The sequence below is a fragment of the Papaver somniferum genome, chromosome 6 (genome assembly GCF_003573695.1).
Source record: "Papaver somniferum cultivar HN1 chromosome 6, ASM357369v1, whole genome shotgun sequence".
Lineage (NCBI taxonomy): Eukaryota > Viridiplantae > Streptophyta > Magnoliopsida > Ranunculales > Papaveraceae > Papaver > Papaver somniferum.
In genome coordinates this window covers 159,597,262-159,619,309 of record NC_039363.1, presented here as the reverse complement: position 1 = coordinate 159,619,309, position 22,048 = coordinate 159,597,262, and the positions used below count along the sequence as shown (strand labels likewise).

At 34.2% G+C, this 22,048-nt stretch overlaps 2 long non-coding RNA genes across 2 annotated transcripts; both read left to right on the top strand.

Annotated features, from left to right (window-relative positions):
* Positions 1–8,576: 8,576 nt before the first annotated feature.
* On the top strand, positions 8,577–10,304 carry LOC113289908. The gene is made up of 2 exons (XR_003331242.1): positions 8,577–9,335; positions 10,039–10,304. It is a non-coding gene; the product is annotated as an uncharacterized LOC113289908 (long non-coding RNA).
* Positions 10,305–12,905: 2,601 nt separating this feature from the next.
* Positions 12,906–14,780, top strand: LOC113289907. The gene is made up of 2 exons (XR_003331241.1): positions 12,906–13,677; positions 14,098–14,780. It is a non-coding gene; the product is annotated as an uncharacterized LOC113289907 (long non-coding RNA).
* Positions 14,781–22,048: the final 7,268 nt, after the last annotated feature.

The following is a 22,048-nucleotide window of genomic DNA, read 5'->3' as shown; positions in this document are numbered from 1 at the left end:
CACATAAAAAGGAGTCCATCTCTAGATTCAGGAGGAAAAGAGACTTGACCATAAACACAAATCTCTTGATGAGCTTGTGGCTCATACTTGTGATAATTAATCACAAGGGTTGAAGAGCTTACTCATAAAAACCATGTTGAGTAAGATGTATTAATTTTCAGGTATACTTTTGGCATTTGCGTCTGTTAAGTTGAGCTATCTTCTTATCGTCCATAGCTAAGCTTTTTGATTGCAGACTCACTGTGCTTAAAGTATTATTTGTAAAGTGTCATTAGGAAGTCTTCTTCTGAATCTTGTTTCTTGCTTCAACTATGCTCAAAATTGCCTTCCTGAGTTATGGAATTTTTCGAGTCTTTTGTTGCAAAATTCCCTTTTGGGATTTATTTTTTGGGGGTCATGTTGTACTCGAACGGATATCCGTGTTCTGGGACGAGTCAACTGTTTAAGGAAACCCTAGAATCCCTTCCCTAAGATACCCTTAAATATCAACCTATTGAGTTACGAAAGTCACGTACGCATACTCTAGGTTGGCTTCTGGGTTATCAAGAATGCCTTCTTCTTCATCTTGCTATGGTGGTTTTGCAAGAGGATTCCTTGACAATGGTTGTGTTGTTGAGTCCAAGAAGAAAAGAACCCTTGTATATGAAGATCATCCTAATGCTTCATGTTATTTTTTCTATGTTCATGAGGATGCTGAAAAGGATGATATGATTTCTGCTGAAGTTGTTCATGACTTTCTTAAGTACTTTTGGGAAGCAAAACAAGAGCTCATTGTGACTCTAAAAAATCTTGATGTATTGAAAACTGAGTTGGAAAAGGTTACTGTTGACCTTGGTCTCATAAAGTCTTACATAAATGATCTTCTCAAATAGAATCACCTCTCCGATGTTGCACTGAATGTTGTTGATCACAAGCTCAAAGACCCTTTGTCTCATGAGGATTCTGAATCGTCCTTATGATCTTAGTTCGTGTTGGGAATAGGACTGGATTCTGTTTCCGTTAGCTTGTTTTATTTTTTGCCTAGTATGTATTCTTTTTGGTTTAGTTGGAAGAATAACTAGTGCTTTGAATAGCAATGATTGTGACTACACATAACTATTATTGTTCATCATCTTCTTCTTTTTTAGGTTTATTGGTTTAAATTCCAAAAATATTTGGAGGATGATTTTTTTGCAGTATTAATCTTTATGATTTGTTATATTACAATTTTTTATGGGATTGGTGTTTATGTCCGTGAACTATGTTTGTCCCATACTTTGTCAAAAGTGAAGTCGTTCGTGGTCGATATTCACGTACTGGTAAAAGAATGAATGAACTTTTGACAAATACAAAAGTTAAGCCTATATTGTCAATTATCTTGATGGAAGATAGGTTAAAATCTTTTGTTTTCAAGGATTATGTCTATTAATATCGTTATGAAAATAGTGATGGGAAAATAGAATGAATCCTTGTGTATTCCGCAGTATTGATCATCCCTGATCCATATTTTATGTATTACTGTGAGGCTCCGTAATGTATCTTATGTTGAGCACTATACAACCAAGTTGATTTTCTTAGCTTAGTTGTTGTTCCGTGAGATATGTTATGTCGAGCATATTGAACTAAATTAATCATCTTGTTTGGTTATTTAGTTATTGCTCCGTAAGTTTTCTTATGTCGAGCAAAACAATTGACAATTAAATTGATTACTTTTGTAATTAGTTTGGTTGTGTATTCCAATTAGATTAATTATGGGTTCTCTTGTAATTAATCTAGTTGAGTATTTTCGTGTCTCCATAAGTTCTCCTATGTTGAGCACAATCAATTGAATTGATCACTTTTTGTGTTTAATTTGGTTGAGTATTCCGATCAAATTAATAATGGGTTTACTTGTGATTAATTTGATTGAGTTTTTGGATATAGGAAATCATTCTTATGGTTTTTGGTGTCCAATAAAAATCCTTCTTTTCTTTCGAAATTAAGGTCACTCTTGTTGTTCTTTCGGGAATGACATCTAATGAGGGAGAGTTATTTTGAACTTCTGCTTAATGGTCATATCTTGAGGGGTGTGCGGATGTGGAATTTTATAGGGGTTATCTTGTATCTTTAAACTCCTTGATGAATACGTTTAGCTTCGGCTTTATGATTGCATATAAATTATTTGGTATGTATTTTTCCTTTTTTCATGAAATGTCTCTCTCGGAAATTTCATTATGATCCCGTTCTTGTACCTTTGCCAATTTTGTTGACAAAAAGGGGGAGAATTAATATGTAGTTCACACTACAAATACATACGGTTTTCGGGTCATTGTGTAGGGGGGGTTTCCATTTGAGATGGAGTATTGAGTAAGGGGGAGTGATACATATCACCATAGTATTATTTTTGAAGTTATGATACAATTGAACTTTGACGCTGTGTAATAATACTATGACACTGTATAAAAATGATCAAGAACTATGTTTTCTCATTGTTATAGCTACGGATCTTCAACAAAGGTGATGTTAAACTTACAACCTTTGGGATCATTGGAGTACTTGGAAGTGACGAAGATTTTGAGGAATGTTGAAGATTAGACATGTGGAATATGAGCTACTAAAGTTTTTTTTTATCTTTTTTGTATTCCATATGTATTGATAGGTTTGTCATTAAAATTTACAAAGGGGGAGATTATTAGAGCATTGCTCGGTCAAACTCGCATGCGTTGCTATCTCAAGCATGTTTGTCAATGTTAGTGATCAAAACTATAATTATTGATTTCTAGTCTATTATAGCTAAGTCTCGGACTAGGATAGAAAGTGTAGTTGAGCTCAAGCACTTTATGTCGATTCATCATACAAGTAGAAGAACTACTCAAGGAACTGGTGGAACTTCTCGACAAAAAGGTATGTGAAGACTTGAACTTATCTATCACTCAAAAGTCTATGTACTCTATCTCCTAATCTTTGATACAATAAGTCGTATGCTATATATATAGACTTGGATTATACACATTTGGTATTTCGAACCGAGTATACCTCACCTATCTATATCTCGAAATATGTGTTGGTAAGATTTTCGCTTCGATCAAGTTTATCTTTACCATGTGACGAAAGTCATGATATGTTTCAATCATCTTGAAAATTGCTTTGACGAGAAATGGCGTAACAACTATATAACATCATCTAAGAATGTTTCAATGATTGAAATGAGAGTTTAGATTACATAACCAATGGTGGACATAAGCATTGATGTGGAAACACATTTATGTATAAGTCCTATTCTTTGAACCAAAGTTTGCGAACTTTGTTGATCAAGAGAACCGGAAGAATGGCGTGAGCCAAGTCCGCGAACTGCCGAAGTTCTCAAACCCGAGAATTTCTGCTGGAGTTGAAAAACTACTTGAGTGAAGCTAAGTCCACGAACCCAATCCGTGAACCGGCGAGGTTCTTATACCCGAGAATTTGTGCTGGAGTTTGTAAACTATGCCCGGTAACTTAAGTCCGTGAACCTAGTCTGCGAACTTGAGAAGGTTATATATCTGAAGATGATTTCTGAACTTAAACTTAAAAAGACTAAGGAATGCAGTTTCAAACCGTCTCTATAAAAGTTCATGAACCGATTCAAGTGAATCAAATCATTTTTGCTTCAATTATGTCTTGTGTGGTAAATGAGATTTCCTTGCAATTGAACAACTCTCTAACTATTTCACTTGAAGTCGTTTGAACTAGTTATGGTGAATAAGAACATGGTTGATATTAAATGCTCATATGGATAACATTTTGGTTAACTATTGTTGAACCAATAAGTGCATACGTTTGGGTACGGTTAACAAAATTAGAAACGTGCATCGTCAAGTGTGTGTAACAAGCTAAGTTTTCGATCTAACGGTTGAGAAATATTAGCTTGAATCTAAATCAGGTTTTTATCTAACGGTGGATATTGATTGCTTTTTTACCAAGGTAACTTAATTGCAAACCCTGATTTGAAAGACTATATAAAGGAGACATCTAGTATTGTGCAAAACTAATCCCCACACCTTACGTGTGATACTAGTTTGCGTGCTGGAGTCGATTCTCCTTTAACCTTTGGTTTTCTTCTTCTAAACCAGGTTAACGACTTAAAGACTTCATTGGGATTGTGAAGCCAGACCAATACTACTTTTACCGTAGTTGTGTGATCTGATCTTGGATATTCTATCGTACGAGTACAATCAGATTGATTGGCTTGAGATTGATATCTCCGATAGGAAAGATATAAAAAGTAATCAAAAACATCTTCGTCTCATTATTTGTGATTCCATAACATCTTGTTTCACTACCATACGATTAAGATTGTTGTGAGGTGATTCATAACTCTAGGTTGTTATTCGGGAATATAAGACCGGATTATCAATTGGTTCATGTTCACCTTGATTATTATCAAAAGACGAAACAAAAACTTTAGGGTTTATCTGTGGAAAACATATTGATCCTTTGATAGACTTGTCTGTGTGAGACAGATTTGTTTATTGTCAAAGCCTGCGATTTTGAGTCGTAGGAACTCTTAGTTGTGGGTGAGATCAGCTAAGGGAATCAAGTGCGCAGTATCCTGCTGGGATCAGAGGCGTATGGAGTACAACTGTACCTTGGATCGGTGGGAGACTAATTGGGGTTCAACTACAGTCCAGTCTGAAGTTCGCTTGGAGTAGGCTAGTGTCTGTAGCGGCTTAATACAGTCTGTGTTCAATATGGACTAGGTCCCGGGGCTTTTCTGCATTTGCGGTTTCCTCGTTAACAAAATTTCTTGTGTCTGTGTTATTTCAATTTCCGCATTATATTGTTTTATCTTTATAATTGAAATAATACAGATTGCGCGTTAGATCATCAATTAGAGTAATCTAACCTTTGGTTGTTGATTGTCATTGGTTGATCCTTGGATATTGGTCTTTGGTACCATCCAAGTTATTCCTTTCATTTGATTAGAACTTGCAGTTCCTGCTTGAGTAAATCAAATCAAGAGAGAGATATAAACTCGTCGATATACTTTTAATTGATTGAGTCTTATTGATTCTCTTAAAAGTATATTCGAGTTTTTCCATATAGATTGCTAATCGAAATATTGAGTGGTGTTGTTAGACCCCTGCTTTTTCAGTTTTACATTTGTTTAAAGGAAGTAAGTTCATAAACTTGTTTTGTGAATCGAAAGGGAAATCGCTAGACTTATTGGTATTTGTTATTCATTGCAAATATTTGGATTACCAATATGTGTGATTAGTATAACCGCTCATGACTTGTTTATGTTCTTGGTAAAACTATTCACAAGGCCTGACTTTTGTATTGGTATGACTTTTATTAGTGAAACCGATCTTAAGTAATCACCTGAGATGGTACGATCAATTTGTTGTAATTGGTATGACCAACTCTTGACATTGGGGAACCGATCCTGGTAAGAGGTGCAACCGATTATAAAAGGGGAATCGATCCTTGTAAGAGGTGCAACAAGTTTTTAGTTATTGGGGAACCGATCCTATGAACATGTGCACCAAATAAAAGTTAAATACCATATATATGTAGCTGATCCTAGTACCTAGTCAACCAAATTTTGGAAATCTAGTGTGACTAATTCTAGTACCCACATAGAGGTAGAACCGAAACTTATTTTGGTAGAACCGTGAAACCCATGTTTGGTGACTGAGTGTTCTTAATCAATCACATAGTTCTTGGAAGTCAGATGAACCAATTCTAAACTTGTTTGGATGTGTGGAAAATCGGTTCCAAGATAGTAAATATGAAAAAGGATTTACAAAGTTAAGATGTTGACATACTTTGAACATGTGCAGTAACGCTTATCTTTTATTGTTCAAAGAGATTCCTTAATAGCTAAAGGAGAATCCCAGATCGAAATAAATTGAGAATATTTTAATTAAGGTTTTTAGTTTTATATACTTTTAATTTTCAGCAATTAAATGCATATATTTAGAAAGTTAAAATTGGTAATGTACATTTACTAATTGAATATTTTCTACTGAGATTTCGGTCATTATTTGGACAAAGAATTTCCAGGAATTATGAAAAACGATTTGGTGTTTATTGCATATCTTTGAGAATATTCGGTTTTGGAAATTCCTTGGTGTCCAAACTTCCTTGGTCTATAAATATTGAAGTTTGCATTTCGAGCAAACTAATCTTCAGAGCCATCAAAACTACCTTGTTGTTTTGTTACTGGTGGAGCCGTCTATTTGGAAAGGAAAGTAACCTAATTAGGCGAAATCTCTTACGACCGCTCGTTTTAAAGACTTCTTTGGGATTGGGAAGCTCTACGAGTACCGTTGATGGGAAACTAGATAATTGTAGTTTATTATTAGTTTTCGATTGATTTGATTGACTAGCGATTGTTGAACTTTGATTGCACCTAGTTTGTTTATGCTTGAGAATCTTCTCTTCTGATATAAGATTCACTCAAACTAGATCGAAGTGTCAACGGGGATCTTTGGACTGTTTGTAGATCTAAAGACGTCTTATGATAATCCAACGTTAACATACTCCGTTCTATGTGTGATTGATCACAAGAGATTCAAGTTGATTGTGTGCAGGTGTTTATTGAAGATCTAAGAAGATTTGAAGAAAAATAAGACATTGAAGATATCTTATTTGAGTTCATAATCTTTGGTGTGCACAAAACTTGATCAACTGGGGATCCAACTATAATCGTTTTATCTTTGTGATAGATTTGATTGATTAGTTATGTAGATCGGCATCAATACGTTTCTTTGTGATACGAAGTATTGATTGCATAATCTTTAAACAATTAATTTGGTAGTTGTTGATTGATAGATCTTGAAACCCGACAAAGGAGTTTATTGGGATATACGGAAGAGCCTTTTGTCATACTCATATCACGTTGATTGAAAAGAGTTGTTACCGAACAGATTTGTTGTTCCTTTACTGTTTGGAATACGAACCAAAGGAATTTTTCCAAGTGCATGACTTATTGCAAGTTGGAGGCGCAAGGATACAGACAGAACTAGGTGAACTATAGGTTTAGTTGCTTGGTCTCAACTATACGAAGTTGGTTTAGATTTTGTATAACGGATTAATCATGAGAGTATTCAATTCTGGACAAAGTCCCGGGGTTTTTTTGCATTTGTGGTTTCCTCGTTAACAAAATATTGTTGTGCCATTTACTTTATATTTTCGCATTATAATTTTTTTATTATAATTAAAGTAAATTGCACTTTGTACGTTAACATGGCACATCCATAGAAAATCACACAAAGTGTATTGGATTTCTCAACTTGTCTGATATAATTATTCATGTGTTAGACCAGTTCGGACTAACCCTATTTCAAGTGGACAATGTGTTAAAATATTCCTTGAGTGATTGTTGCTCCAAGAGGTTTATACACAGTGGGTCTTGTATAGGTTATGATCAAAAGTTTAAGATTGAGGTATATTTGGGTAACCTCGTCTTTTCAATTGGTATCAGAGCAGGCAAACACGAAAAGATCTAATAATCTGTGTTTCGTACGATCCAACCTATAAGAACTGAATCTATGTCTGACTCAGTTAAAGTTGTAGCAGGATTTGATATCTTCAAGGTCCCATGGTGGAGGACACGAATGAAGATTGCAATACTCTCATTAAAGAAATCGTCTAGAAGTTTGTTAAGAACTTACGATTTCTCGAAAAAGCCTCTCTTAGATCTAAGAGATAACTTACTGATTTCCCCTTATGATGGATCTCTCATTCAAGGAAATTAATATTGTTCAACAAGGTTTCTCAATGGTAATCTGAAGGGGTTACTAAATACCTCCTCTTTTGCTTCTGTTTCTCATCGTGAACATCTCACTAAGAGAAATTTTCATATGAAAATCTTAAGGTTTGTGAATCTTGTCTTTGGTCATATATCAACAATATTCACAAACAATCCCGTTGGATTAGATTTTAGAAGCAACCTTATGGAAAAGTATTTTCAAACAGAGGAACAAATAACTCGAAACCTTGTTAATAAAGTAAGAACTCTTACTATAGTAAAAAACAATATTGTAATCAAATCCAATTACAATATAATTCGAGCTAATAAAATACTTCAAACCTATGAGTTTAAAAAGAATTATTGAATCATCTACTCTATGAAGAGTATCCATATGCATTTCACCTCAAAATGGTTTCTTCGAAACCAGTGATAGGTTAAAAGGAATCAGTAACCTCATTAAGACTTGCTATCTTATGGTTAAAAATTCCTCAAGTGCAATCTACAATCTATTGGGTGGAGTTCGTGTAAAGACCCTCGAGCTCGTCAACGCTATTAGACCGGTCAAGTGATGAATTAGCTGATAATAACTCGATTAGTTTAACACGAACGTTAATTATTAGAAATTAATCTAACAACTATTTAGATACGAAACTAGTACTGCTAGATGGATCTCGAAAAGTTACGCAGAATGGACTACTCGAACGTGTCATTTGGACACCGGACGACGAAGATATCATCAGATTATTATGAAGGGTAGAATCGTCATTTTGATCTTATCCGCCTGCCTTCCCTTATCCGTTTCGTGGGTGCGTTTAATATTTCCCATCGACCTTATCGGCTTATCCCCACGAGTCAAGAAGATAAACTCAATCATCTTCTTTTCTTCTTTATTGTTTCTCTATCTTCTCTTTCTTCATCTGTTTCTTCTTTTCTCCTTTGTTCTTCCTCTGTAAGAAATCGAGTGATGAAATTGAGAGGTAATCAAGAGATTTTGATCGATGAGTTAGCTCATATGAACTAGAAGAGGTTGCTGATGTTAACTGAACTCGGGAGAAGAAGGAGTGGTTGCAGCCGTAAGTTTAAAATTAGGGTTCATGCATTTGGTTATGAGTTTGTGTGAAATTGAAGACGAAATCGAAACAAGAGGATAACGATCAAGGTTGGGTGTTGTTAGTGATGATTTTGTTATAGTTGATTCATATTTACAAGACAAGTTTTGGAAGTTAGGGTTTCTTGAAGAATTCAGGATATATTTAGAAGAAGAAATTGATGATCGTTTTGAATTCGATTGATCTCTGGAAGTAGTTAAAAGGTAACTAATGAGTTTTGAATTAAGTTTATTGTTTTATTCGAAGTTTGTGAACCCATAAACTTCCAGTGAAATGATTAAGATGGATATGAGATTGGAACTGGAGTTTTGGTTATGCATGTGAGATGTGAGTTTGGTGGTAATGGATGTATAGTGTGGTTTGAAATGGAGTTGAAATCCTAGTGGTGGTGGAGATTTGAATTTGGGATTGAGACCAGTGTAGAATGAAGTTGTGATTATTGAACTGGTGGTGATTGAATGAATGTGCGATGGTGGCGTCGAGTGTGGATTTGAGTTGAGAGGATTTGGATATATCGGCTACTGCATTTGCAGGTAGGCTAAGCTTACTGTTGTAGTTAAATTATGAAGTTTAACTTAAATGTTATGTGTTATTATTGTATTGAACTTTAAAATCCTGTTAGAATGAATGGATTGAAATTGGAAAATGCTTAAGAGTTTCAGGTGTATATGAACCTTTGGTTTGTATGACTGAACGTATTCAGTCTGACTCGTCTTGTTTAGCTGACTCGGTTGTCTGGATGAGTTGAATCGAGTTGACTCAATTGACCGATTTAGACTTGACTAGTTGACCCTGGACTTTGACTTGACTTGGACTTTAGTTAACTTCCTATGACCAAATGTTGACCGTTAGTGACTAGATAGACCAGGCCTTGTGTATGGGCTTCTTTTAGTGGACTTGGGATTAGTACCATGTATTCCTAGTTAGGTGATTTGGACCTTTTATGGTCCGAATTAGACTTTGACTTCTTCTACAAAGTTGTAGTCATACATGAGACTTAGTTAATGGATTATAAAACCAATCTAATTGAATTAGTAAACTTTAGACATACTAAAGTAAGAGAAGGAAAAAGTGGAGAAAAATAAATGGTCTTAGAACCATTAGATAATTCACTTAGCCTATAATTAGATAGACTTGTATGATTCTTGTGTGAGCCAGTTTGGCTAGATTCTTAGACTTCTTGTATGATTAACAATTAGTCTTTATTAATAATGATCGATTTAAATGATGAACCAGTGGATCGTGGATCTCGAGGTAGGCGTGGCTTGTCATCAAAAGAAGTGGGAATACTTTTGACTCTCTTGTAACCATTGATGTTTTCTTTTACAAAGATTTATGTTTATCAAATTCATGAATTGTCTAGTTGTGCATTCCATGCTTTGTTTAAATTGATTACGATAATTCTGTTGTTTAAGTTAATCTTTCCATGGTTTGGAAAGGACTTGTAATGCTTTGTTGTCAATATGAATTGTTACGGGAAATGAGAATTTCCACTTGTGGTATATATGATACGCTCCTTCACATTTATACCTACATGAATTCATCTTTTATTTCTTAGAGTGGGTCATCATGGTCTTGGTGATATCAATAGCTATTGAGTGTGGTTAGCACGAATACTATACATTGTTTGAAGAAAGAGTTTGTCCATATACATGTTTGTTTATTTCAGTGACTTGGTCACTTTTTAATGTTTTGGAAAATATTATTGTTTTCCAAATTTTTCGTTGATTACTTGAAAGTTAAATTTTATTCCTACTGGGCACCCCTTTTAGGGATGATGTGCTCACCCATTCCAGATCAGAGTTGCGCAGCGGAAGCTTCAAGGGTTGAGTTCGTCAGTTGTTTAACTTCTTCTATGTTTATTATGTTGCATATTATATTTGTAAACTAAACGACTATGGTATATGTATCATTTGAGAGAAGTTCTTGTATATATATATATATATACATTTCTAAGCGGGGATAGTTTTGCGTTAAGTTTTTTATAGAAGATTTCTTAATTGAATGCTTAAGTATTTGATTTAGATTCGTAGTGCCTCTTTATTTAGTTAATCTATTGATTTAGTCAGCTTCTAGCTTTGGGGGCGCTACAGTGTTGGTATCAGAGCTCACTATTAGATCTTAAATGGGAATAGTTAGAATTAGCCAGTGCCAGTTAGTGTACTAGATTAGTTAGAACTGGGTTGGGTTTGTGAGATAAGTCTTAATCACTAATAATTAAAAGAATTATTTGATTGGTTGATTTGTTTGTTTGATTGTTTGTATGTGTAATAAAGTAAAAATTGTAGGATACACCAATAACTTAGGCTAATAAATATTAGAGAGTAATTACTCTAAATAATATGAACACGTACACAATAAAATACTAGAGAAATAGTAAGATTAGGATTATTGATGAATCTTGAAAGTCACATATAAACTTAATGAGCACCTTGACTTGTACGTAGGATCAACTATTATTTGTAATTGCATAAATGTTAGTAATATTTTGGGACTTAATAATTTTTGTAAGAGTAAGAATAATAGTTCAACCATCAATGTCAATAATAAAATATTATATTAGTAATTAAAGATGATAATAATAGTAATAATTATTTTTAATAAAGTAACGCTAGCATTTATCAATTAGTATCATATTGAACTTAATTAAACTAAAATCTCATTAAAGACATATAACGATAAAAAAAAATAATTATGGTTAAATAGTTATAGAAAATTATTAACGCTTATCTATGTACGGTTAAATTTTGTAAATGAAACTAATTTCAAATTAGAAATATACGTTTGTGTTTAAACTAGATAGTTAATATAATAATTATTAGGTGTTAGATTTAAGAAAGAGATAACATAATGTACAAAATAAAAAGACTCAACTTGTTAGTAATCTTGTACCGAAATTATATTTCGGCTAACAAATAATCCAGTAAATCTTTAAAAGGAAACAAATATACATGAAGTAATAATATAGTATTCGAGTAATTAGGTTAGTAGCAAATCTGTAGTAAATAATGTTTGGAAAATTTATATATGGCATTACAGTAAAGTTAAAATTTTCAAATACTATAAATTGGCGTAAAATCGAATTGGGATCACTTACAATGGTGACTAAATTGTATAAAATGATGTGAACTATTTATATATTTTACGAAGTAAATTTATAAGACTTACACCGGTTACAATAAAAGTTTAAAGACTAAATAATCTTAATAAATTAATACTTAATAAATCGTAATAAGGTTGCACTTAGTTAATCCAGCACTGGGGATTAGTGAGGTTGGTAATTCTGATGTGTTCAGGTGATATTTGTTACGTAGTAGGCATTGTCAGGCGTCGCGAACCTAGACAGGGCAACTGCATTCTTGTATCACTAGGCATGGAAGGAAGACTTGTTTCTATTAGTGAACTGGTAGATCCCAAATTTTACATAGAAACTTTATGATAGAGTATCTCCTCTCGTGATTAGAATCATTAATCTACTGAAGTAGAAATTTAGTGATAAGAATATATACCTAGTCATCTGTTAGAAATTAATTCGGCATGGTGACCTTAGAGACAATCATTTTTTATGGAATATAATTTTAGTCTTTTGAACCTAGAGCCACAAATTTTAGTTGTAGAAAGCTATATAAGTTTGTGCTTTGTTTTATGTTGTTTGCGCTTAGACAAGAGATGGAATTATTCTATAAGGTGGGGATTTGTTGAAGACCAGAAGGATGGTTTTATTTTCGAGGACGAAAATATATAAGGTGAGGAGAATGTAAAGACCCTCGAGCTCGTCAACGCTATTAAACCGGTCAAGTGATGAATTAACTGATAATAACTCGATTAGTTTAACACGAACGTTAATTATTAGAAACTAATCTAACAAAGATTTAGATACGAAACTAGTACCGCAAGATGGATCTCGAAAAGTTACGCAGAATGGACTACTCGAATGTGTCATTTGGACACCGGACGAAGAAGATATCATCAGATTATTATGAAGGGTAGAATCATCATTTTGATCTTATCCGCCTGCCTTCCCTTATCCTTTTCGCAGGTGCATTTAATATTTCCCATCGACCTTATCGTCTTATCCCCACGAGTCGAGAAGATAAACTCAATCATCTTCTTTTCTTCTTTATTCTTTCTCTATCTTTTCTTTCTTCGTCTGTTTCTTCTCTTCTCCTTTGTTCTTCCTCTGTAAGAATTCGAGTGATGAAATTGAGAGGTAATCAAGAGATTTTGATCGATGAGTTAGCTCAGATGAACTAGAAGAGGTTGCTGATGTTAACTGAACTCGGGAGAAGAAGGAGTGGTTGCAGCCGTAAGTTTAAAATTAGGGTTCCTGCATTTGGTTATGAGTTTATATGAAATTGAAGATGAAACCGAAACAAGAGGATAATGATCAAGGTTGGTTGTTGTTAGTGATTATTTTGGTGTAGTTGATTCATATTTACAAGACAAGTTTTGGAAGTTAGGGTTTCTTGAAAAATTCATGATATATTTAGAAGAAGAAATTGATGATCATTTTGAATTCGATTGAGCTCTGGAAGTAGTTAAAAGGTAACTAATGAGTTTTAAATTAAGTTTATTGTTTGATCCAAAGTTTGTGACCCCATAAACTTCCAGTGAAATGATTAAGATGGATATGAGATTGGAATTGGAGTTTTGGTTATGCAGGTGAGATGTGAGTTTGGTGGTAATGGATGTGTAGTGTGGTTTGAAATTGAGTTGAAATTCTAGTGGTGGTGGGGATTTGAATTTGGGATTGAGACCAGTGTAGAATGAAGTTGTGATTATTGAACTGGTGGTGATTGAATGAATGTGCGATGGTGGCGTCGAGTGTGGATTTGAGTTGAGAGGACTTGGATATAGCGGCTACTGCATTTGCAGGTAGGCTAAGCTTACTGTTGTAGTTAAATTATGAAGTTTAACTTAAATGTTATGTGTTATTATTGTATTGAACTTTAAAATCCTGTTAGAATGAATAGATTGAAATTGGAAAATGCTTAAGAGTTTCAGGTGTATATGAACCTTTGGTTTGTATGAATGAACTTATTTAGTTTGACTCGTCTTGTTTAGCTGACTCGGTTGTCTGACTGAGTTGAATCGAGTTGACTCAATTGACCGATTTAGAATTGACTAGTTGACCCTGGACTTTGACTTGATGTGGACTGTTAGTCGACTCTCTCTGACCAAACGTTGACCGTTAGTGACTAGTGATAGACACATTTATATGTCTGATATGATCTCAATTATGTGTAATTCTAATGCTCGATTTTGTACTTATTTTACTATTTAGTGTATTTGTAGGTGTTTTTGGAAAATAAAGCTCAATGGACTAAAATGTGACATTCTGCTCGTAAAATGGAGGAAATGAAGTGAATTATAATTTAATAGGCTAGGCCCAAAAGGAAGAAGATGGAGAATTATTTCATTTGTCCAATTATTTGGATATGGGAGTGTGGAAAGTGTGGAGCCCATTATGTCAACATCATTTACAAGTTATTAAAAAGATATATGGAGATATTTATTTTAATGAAGAAAATAAAAGTGTTAAGTAAGAAATCTACATGGAATAATTGATGGGAATTAAATATATAAAGAGTATGGAAAGAATATTATTCTCTATGGTTGGAGTTAATAAAGAATAAATAATTCCCAAATAAGGAAAATTGTAAATGCATGAGAATTATATTATTTGACGCGTGGCACATTCTTATTGGAGGATTTTTCATTGTCTTGGAATGTGGCGTATTCTCATTCGGTGATGATGTAGCATTGGTGAATAGAAAAGGAAAGTGGATTCCTTTGAAAGTTATAAATACACTGTGGATACAAGAAAAAAGGGAGGTCCGGAGAGTAGAGTTTTTATTTTCATTGTTTTAATTTCTCTTTTGTAATAATGGAGTAATTTCTCCGCTAGGGTGGAGGAAGAAACTACTTCTAGCATGTAAGTTTTGATATTTAATTTTCTTTTAATTATTACTCTCCAATTAGTTTTAATTGTCTAGAAATTTTCTCTTATTTATATGCTTCATAATAACTGTTTTGGGTAGTTTAGCTACCGATCTTTTATAAGCGAAGGAAAATTAGGCCTTAGATTATCGACTTGAGTCGAATTGATATTTTGTTAATGATAAATTTTCCAAGGCATGAGGTTGGGTTCAAAATTGCCTTGTGTAGTTCTGAGAGTAAATTAGAGAAATTAATTGTTACAACTGTTAGAAGTAGTGGAATCCGAAACCCTAGCCTCTCTCTTTTTGGTCAACAAAATTAGTTTTTCCTTAAAAATATTTTCTTTATTAATCTTAAAACCAATCTTCATAACAGTCCGAGAATCGAATCCTATATTTACCACTTGTAAAAACTATTTGAGTTGAATTGATATTTATTTTAACTTAAATGTTATGTGTTATTATTGTATTGAACTTTAAAATCATGTTAGAATGAATAGATTGAAATTGGAAAATGCTTAAGAGTTTCAGGTGTATATGAACCTTTGGATTGTGTGACTGAACTTATTCAGTCCGACTCGTCTTGTTTAGCTGACTCGGTTGTCTGACTGAGTTGAATCGAGTTAACTCAATTGACCGATTTAGACTTGACTAGTTGACCCTGGACTTTGACTTGACGTGGACTTTAGTTGACTCCCTATGACCAAACGTTGATCGTTAGTGACTAGATAGACCAGGCCTTGTGTATGGGCTTCTTTTAGTGGACTTGGGATTAGTACCATGTATTCCTAGTTAGGTGATTTGGACCTCTTATGGTCCGATTTAGACTTTGACTTCTTCTACAAAGTTGTAGTCATACATGAGACTTAGTTAATGGATTATAAAACCAATCTAATTGAATTAATAAATTTAGACATACTAAAGTAAGAGAATGAAAAAGTGGAGAAACATAAATGGGCTTAGGACCATTAGATAATTCACTTAGCATATAATTAGATAGACTTGTATGATTCTTGTGTGAGCCAGTTTGGCTAGATTCTTAGACTTCTTGTATGATTAACAATTAGTCTTTATTAACAACGATCGATTCAAAGGATGAACCAGTAGATCGTCGATCTCGAGGTAGGCGTGACTTGTCATCAAAAGAGGTGGGAATACTTTTGACTCTCTTGTAACCATTGATGTTTTCTTTTACAAAGATTTATGTTTATCAAATTCATGCATTGTCTTGTTGTGCATTACATGCTTTGTTTAAATTGCATTACGATAATTCTGTTGTTTATATTAATCTTTCCATGGTTTGGAAAGGACTTGTAATGTTTTGTTGTCAATATGAATTTTTATGGGAAATGAGAATTTCCACTTGTGGTATACACCTTCACATTTATACATACATGAATTCAGCTTTTATTGCTTAGAGTGGTGATAGACACATTTTTGTGTCTAATTTGTCCTCAATGTTCTGTATTGTTGGTACTCGATTTCGTACTTATTCTGGCGTTTTATGTGTTTGTAGGTATTTTTGGGAAATAATTTTTTTTTGGAAAAGTACTAAAGGCACCCTCATTTTGGATAAGGGCACCCCAGCTGTTAAAGGCGCTCATACTCTGGATAGGGGGCAACCATCATCTTCCTCATTTTAAATGAATTTTGGCGGGAAACTTGTTTCTCACCTGCAGAATTTTTTGTTCGAGATTTGAGGACATTTTAGAGAGACTCAATGGCTGAGAATTGTTGGGATGATGTGACTGGTCTTAACAAACATGGTATGGCTTATTTTGTCGGATAAAATTGTCTAGATTCTCGTGTTGAAGAAGACAGAGGCGTACGTGCATGGGAAGATATTCTCCATTAAACTCATGGATATTTAGTCGGATTTTCTCTTGTTTTGGATATATACCAGCCTGTTATACTACAACAGGGTTGGTAAGTGCTTTCAATTCGATCAAAGAGGAAGATACACAAAATCTCGTGAAACAGGGGAAGAAAATATTCCCGAGAATGTTTTTCTTCAATACCGAGTAACGCAAGATTTGTTGGAGTTATGGAGGATTATTTTCGGTTCTGGGAGGCTATTTAAGGTGTACGTAGAGAAGCAGAGGAGATATGGAGTGATAGGGGAGCGAACAGAGGGTTGAAGATGCAGAAAAATCAAGTTGCAGAGATGAACCAGTTTTGCTGGTGAAGAAGAACAGGAAGAACATTAGACCACAGAACACAGTCGTATTGCTACAGTGCCAGCGACACTTCAAATTTATCGTTCTCAGTAACAGTTTGGTTTGTAACAAATATAATTGTTACAAACCCGGTTTTAATTATTTCTCACCTTTTCCATCATTTGTAAACACCTTTTTGAGCAATGAAAAATTCCTTTGAGTGTGTTTTCACCATGCGGAGCTAGACCCATCAGTGGGACGACGGAGGAGGCTGTGTTTCGTTCATGTGGTAATTAAAATAATTCTTTTATAACTATTTGCATAGAATTTATTTTTTTATGATTTCTATTAATTATTTGTTATTTTGTTTGATGTCACATGCTTGGTTTTAATTACTTTTGATGCGTCATGCTCACAACTTACAACTAATGTTTTATGAAATCTACTTTGGGAAAGAATAAAGTTATTGTTTCTTTTGTTTTGAGCTATAAATGTCTAGGATTAATTTATGAACCCCATGAACATGAAAATCATTGGAATCCCGAGTCCCAGTAAATTCTTCATCCCGTGACATATTTTGTATATAATTTCTTATTTTTAGTATTTTTATATATAAGCCTAAAATCAATTCAACAAAGTCCGAGAGAACGACAACCTTCTTACCATTATATAAAATTCGATCAATTTTTGGCGCCGCCGATGAGGATTTGTTTTTAGGTTTTATTTTATTTGTTCTTTTTTACGCGTTTTGGTATTTTTATTTGCTTTCAGATTTGGAGCTAAGCTAAAGGAAAAGAGAAAGTGCTGAAAAGAAAGGAAAAGCCCAAAAAGGAAAGAAAATAGAAATCCAAAAGGAATGAAGAAGAATATTTTGTAAATAAATTTTTTTTTTAGAAACCGTAATTAAGGTTTTTATTTTTGGACATTTTTTTCTTCTTTTCTTTTGGACATTGAACATTGTACTTTATTTTTAAAACCCTAAAGAAGGGTAGTTTTAAATAAACTGTTTGCAGAGAAGGACGACGATTACGATATCACCTCGGCCCTCGGGTTCGTACATGACAGAGGAGTCATGTCCCGAGTCGACTTCAACTGTTCATCCCCCGTCTGGAACGGGAGGTAAGAATTATAAACACCCGCAAATCCCCTGTCAGCGGGTTTACTGGATGATTACATATGCATATATGTTGAGGACCTGAAATCGGATTTAATTTTCTAGTAAAGGGCAAGGCCTGGGCAAATCAAGATAAGGACTCGGATTTCATCACCGTTTCCTTCTTGCCCGCCTTAGGAACATGTAACCTACGCGAACCTAAGCCTTAAAATTTTGACTAGAACGAGACCGATAGGGTAACGATCTTATTAGGAAAGTCGTTCAGAAAATATTGGTTACTCTTTTGAGCATACTTTAAAGTTCATGATGGTTTCTGTGAGTTGAATACGCCGCCTTGTAACGCCGGTTAGGCCTTGGGTATCAAAGCTCCACTGAGCTTCCCTCGTCTCTATTCAACTTACTTTAACTCGGATTGATTCCAGAGAGGTTTTCTCAGATTGTAACGAATTCCTTTTCGAAAGAATAAAAGTTGGTCTAGAAACAATCTAAGGGAGCCATCATGCTTTTTGTTTGCTAGATAAAATAGGCTTGTTGTGGTCGAGTCAGCCTTCTTTGTGTTTGTTTAGAATTACCTTTCAGTTAGGATGTCGAACTGGTATAGCCAATACAATGATTATTCGACTGATCAACATGAACATTATTCTTTTTATGACCATAGTGTGAATAGTGGTTGGGAACACCAAACTTTTGAAGGTTATGGGTCATACCATGGTGAGCCCAATTACTATCCACATGCCCACCGGTCATACGATCAAGATTCTTATAATTCCTCTCCTCTAGATGAAGCACGTACGATACTTGAGTCAACGCGTAAGTTACTTGAGTCGACACATAAGTTAGCGGACACAAATGACTTAGTTATGGACGAAAGAACGGTAAAAAATGAGTGAAACTTCTTTAGAAGATACCCTCAGGAAGTTAGCTGATTCAACATGTAAGTTAACTGAGTCAACACGTAGGCTTGGATTAGAGACGGAAGAAAGAGAAGATCGAATTACATGTGATTGCCAATACATTCTTTCCTATATCACCCGTCAAAATGAGGATAATTTTTATAATAATCAAGATGAAGAGGTTAGAATTGGTAACACTACTTGTTTAGATGAGGTTCAATTATTTTCATGTTATTATAATGATGATTATGATGAGGATAGTATTGATGAAGAACATGAAATATGTAGGCATCGTGATCAGGAATTTGTTACTCCGATTTAGCTTTATAATGATAGTTTTGTTTCTAGTACAAATCCAAATAATTTTAATAATTATTCACCTATTCAAAAGGATGAGGATTTGACTAAGGATGCCACCGTTTTAGACGATGTAGTTCATGATCCTTTAGCCTGCAGTGTGTTGGATAATCCATTATTAGATGTGCCTATCAGTGAATCGGAGGAAGTAACTTTGATTAACACCTTAGTTAATGAGCCTTTACTAGAAACTGTCTCTGATAATCCTTTATATGATTGTGATGATGGTTTAGAAGAACGAGTTTATTTTGAGTCTAGCGATTTAGAAACAACAGTCTTAGACAAAGAAAGTGAACTCGTAAAAATGAGTGAGGATGCACCTGATTACAACTTAGAAGAATCAATTGACCATTTTCAGGAATCTAATGATTTAGAAATTAAGGAAATTGTGACTAGTCTACCTAGAGACACTGAAAACTCTAACATCATGTTTGTTTTTTCCTCTATGTAGAGGCTAACCTCTATTAGCCTCTATATAGTGGTGGGTCCCATTTATTTGGTGTTTGTTTTTCCACTACCTCTACAAAGATAGAGGCAAATCTCTATCTATATAGAGGAAATCAAATAGCACCAATGAGGTGCTATCTTTGAGCCTCTACCTCTATTAAACCTTCAAATGACTAATATATCCTCGAACAAACTTATAATGTCCAAAAATAATTCCTTAATTTAAAATCTAAAATTTTACATGTTTCAAGAAAAGTGATACTTTCGCCCGTTTCAGAAAAAGGGATATTTTCGCGCTGTTTCAGAAAAAAGTGATATTTTGCTCCGTTGCAGAAAAAGTGACACTTTAGCCCCGTTTCAGAAAAAGTGATACTTCCCCCGTTTCAGAAAAAGTGATACTTTCACGCCGTTTCAGAAAAAGTGATATTTTCTCCCCGTTTCAGAAAAAGTGATACTTTCGCATGCTTCAGAAAAAGTGATACTTTCGCGCCGTTTCAGAAAAAGTGATATTTTTGCTCCGTTTCAGAAAAAGTGATTTTTTCCATGTTTCAGAAAAAGTGATATTTTTGCCCTATTTCAGAAAAAGTGAAATTTTTGCCCCGTTTCAGAAAAAGTGATATTTTCGTTCTGTTTCAGAAAAAGTTATGTTTTTTCCCCGTTTCAGAAAAAGTGATTTTTGCCCTGTTTCAAGGTGATTTTTTTTTTCCGTTTCAGAAAAAGTGATACTTTCGCCCGTTTCAGATAAAGTGATACTTTCGCCCGTTTCAGATAAAGTGATACTTTCGCCCGTTTCAGATAAAGTGATATTTTTGATCCGTTTCAGAAAAAGTGATATTTTTACCCGGTTTCAGAAAAAAGATACTTTCGCTCCGTTTTAGAAAAAGTGAACATCTTTGGTTGTATTTTCTAATACATTTTTTTCCTTTTGGAATTTTTGAACATCTTTGGTTGTAATGGATATTCATGGATTTTTTGAATATTATAAGGGTAAAATGAGAAATATATAAAATTGGGTACACAATATAGAGTTGTTAGATAGTGGTCAAACAAACATGATTTTAAGAGAGATTATATAGTGATATTTATATAGATATAGAGGTAAACCCTCTATATAGAACACTCTACCTATATAGAGGAAAAAACAAACGTGTTGTAAGTTTGAGGGTGATTATCACTTTCCTGGTGCCTTATCTTTAACTCTTAGAAAGTTCCCTCGTGTGGGACTTGACATTTGTGCCTCAACCATCTTGCAAGATTATCTTCATACACTTTTTTCTGAACCTAGTTGTGTTCATAAGAGAGCTCAGTTGTTAGAAACCCATCCTCTGGTTGATGTGGTTAACCCAGGGTATGATACCAAGATTAACTTCGTTTTCCTACCAAAAACTTTTCTTCCAATTGTGGGAACATATTATTTTCAGATGTGTCAGTTATTAAGTTTTGAGACTAAACCTAATTACTTTAGGAAAATAGGGTCGACACATTTTCTTAAGGAAGACCACCTCTTTCATTGTGGTCAGTTGTGTGAGTCAAATCTGATTGACTTAGAGGATCCCCAATTATTCAGGCTTTTGTTATGCGCTTCTAAGTTCTTAGTTGAGTATTTCCAGACTCTTCAGCCTGATCTTCAGAATGCCTTTGAGGAAATCCAACCGATGAAATCTTTTTATTTAGAACCTTTTATAGAGCCTGAACCTGAACCACAACTAGATGTAGTTGTCTTAAACAAGGGTATGTTCGATGTCTTCTTGGTTTGTTGTAGTTTCCTCTTCTTGTGGTTAGCACTTTTTTATCCAGATGACCCACAGTTATTCCGGCTACTTCTTTATGATTCTATGAGGTGATTAATTCCTTCTGATGTCTGGCTGAAGACTTTAAGCTTAGCACTTCTTTGGAGGTAACCCAATCTCATGCAACATGGTAATATCTTTCCTTAACTCTTTTGCTTCGAGTGGTAACAGTTTCTCCTTGTTCATGCTTTTAATTTTATCTTTAGAACATTGAGGGCAATGTTAGATTTAAGTTTGGGGGTATGGGAGAAAATTTTTATTTGCAATAAATAAACTCCAAAGCCTAGAAATTTATGTTTATTAAGGATGGCACTAACCAATCTAAGTGGATGGGAACATCTTGGTTATAGGAGTTGAGGAACCAATCTGATTAGATGGAAACATCTAAAGAGTCTATTCATAAAAGCACAGAGCTCAGGTGTTAGAATTAAAAAAAAAAAATGATAATTTCGCCATATCTCGTCGAATCTTAATCCTTCTGTTTTTAGTTTTTTAAGTGATTTGGTGGGGCACACGATTCAAGTTGTTACCATTGCTAGGGTGAAATAGA